Genomic DNA, 2,502 nt, shown 5'->3' on the forward strand with positions numbered 1-2,502 from the left:
TTCTAAGTCTAGGGGACTGATGACCTCAGATGTTAAGTCCAATAGTGCTCAGAGCCATCTGAACCATTTTGTAGATCATTCGGAGCATCTTCAACTGACGACGAGAACGGTCGAGCAAAGAGGCGAATGACAGGAGACAAACTCGTAACATCTGCAAATCGTGGTCGAAATTGTTCCTTAATTTTTACAATTATTGTCACGTATTTTTGAAATCAAGCGAAACTGGCGATGCGTAAGCCCACGTGTCTTCAGATAGTTTACAGTACGCACAACAATTTACATGACTGGGAACTGCAATTCTTTTTTGTAGCCATTGGTGAAAACTCCCTTCCTTTGCTTTTTCACAGTACCTGCCATTTCTCAGTACTTCTCTGTTAAGGTTACGGTCACCAGGGGTAAACGAAAATGGGTACGTTGCGCTCTTGCTTGTACCACATAAACAAGGAAGTGGAGCCGCGTTCATTTAGGACACATGTCTAATAACAGATGTCGCTGTCGCACACGTGCGCACATGTGCAGCACTTCCGCACGTCTGCACACTGTGCAGCGTTTGGCCAGCCCTGTATTAGATATTAAAAGATTTCTGGTTTTCAGAAACACATTTCTTGCTGTTACCAGTATGTATTTTATATCTCAATGCCCCCACACAAAGACAAATCATAATTAATCTGTGCTGTGCCGAAGATATTAAGAATGTAATTAACTGCCTCCTCTATAATAGAAAATATCTCAACCTGGTACTAAATTAAGTGCTAAAATCTTGTTCCGCACATATATATACTGCATTCATACACATATACAACATGATGCTGTCACGGGGGATATTTCCAGACAGAGCGAGTTCCATAGTCATACTCCCTTACAAAGTAGTAAAGGTAAGATATTAATAACTACCGACAAGTGTCTCTACTTACCTCCTCCTCAAAGGTACCTGAAAAAGATTACATACGCAAGAACTGTAACAAGCTTTCTCAAAATAAGATGGCCAGTCTCAGTTTGTATTTCAAAAAGATATTTCCACCGAAAATGCTATCTGCAAATTCACAAATCAGATTATACAAATTTAAATGACAAAATATTGCCAGTTAGGATTATCTGTGATTTTCCAAAAGCATTGATAGTTCAGTTCATCTACATCTACATCCATACTCCGCAAGCCACCTGACGGTGTGTGGTAGAGGGTATCTCTATCGGTTCTCCCTTCTATTCCAGTCTCGTATTGTTCGTGGAAAGAAGGATTGTCGGTATGCTTCTGTGTGGGCTCTAATCTCTCTGATTTTATCCTCATGGTATCTTCGCGAGATATACGTAGGAGGGAGCAACATACTGTTTGAGTCTTCGGTGAAGGTATGTTCTCGAAACTTTAACAAAAGCCCGTACCGAGCTACTGAGCGTCTCTCCTGCAGAGTCTTCCACTGGAGTTTATCTATCATCTCCGTAACCCTTTCGCAATTACTAAATGATCCTGTAACGAAGCGCGCTGCTCTCCGTTGGATCTTCTCTATCTCTTCTGCCAACCCCATCTGGTTCGGATCCCACACTGCTGAGCAGTATTCAAGCAGTGGGCGAACAAGCGTACTGTAACCTACTTCCTTTGTTTTCGGATTGCATTTCCTTAGGATTCTTCCAATGAATCTTAGTCTGGCATCTGCTTTACCGACGATCAACTTTATATGATCATTCCATTTTAAATCACTCCTAATGCGTACTCCCAGATAATTTATGGAATTAACTGCTTCCAGTTGCTGACCTGCTATTTTGTAGCTAAATGATAAGGGAACTATCTTTCTGTGTATTCGCAGCACATTACACTTGTCTACATTGAGATTTAATTGCCATTCCCTGCACCATGCGTCAATTCGCTGCAGATCCTCCTGCATTTCAGTACAATTTTCCATTGTTACAACCTCTCGATACACCACAGCATCATCTGCAAAAAGCCTCAGTGAACTTCCAATGTCATCCACAAGGTCATTTATGTATGTTGTGAATAGCAACGGTCCTATGACACTCCCCTGCGGCACACCTGAAATCACTCTTACTTCGGAAGACTTCTCTCCATGGAGAATGACATGCTGCGTTCTGTTATCTAGGAACTCTTCAATCCAATCCCACAATTGGTCTGATAGTCCACATGATCTTACTTTGTTCATTGAACGACTGTGGGGAACTGTATCGAACGCCTTGCGGAAGTCAAGAAACACGGCATCTACCTGTGAACCCGTGTCTATGGCCCTCTGAGTCTCGTGGACGAATAGCGCGAGCTGGATGTCACACGACTGTCTTTTTCGAAACCCATGCTTATTCCTACAGAGTAGATTTCTAGTCTCCAGAAAAGTCATTATACTCGAACATAATACGTGTTCCAAAATTCTACAACTGATCGACGTTAGAGATATAGGTCTATAGTTCTGCACATCTGTTCGACGTCCCTTCTTGAAAACGGGGATGACCTGTGCCCTTTTCCAATCCTTTGGAACGCTACGCTCTTCTAGAGACCTA

This window comes from Schistocerca piceifrons, chromosome 5 (assembly GCF_021461385.2).
Source record: "Schistocerca piceifrons isolate TAMUIC-IGC-003096 chromosome 5, iqSchPice1.1, whole genome shotgun sequence".
NCBI classification, from domain to species: domain Eukaryota; kingdom Metazoa; phylum Arthropoda; class Insecta; order Orthoptera; family Acrididae; genus Schistocerca; species Schistocerca piceifrons.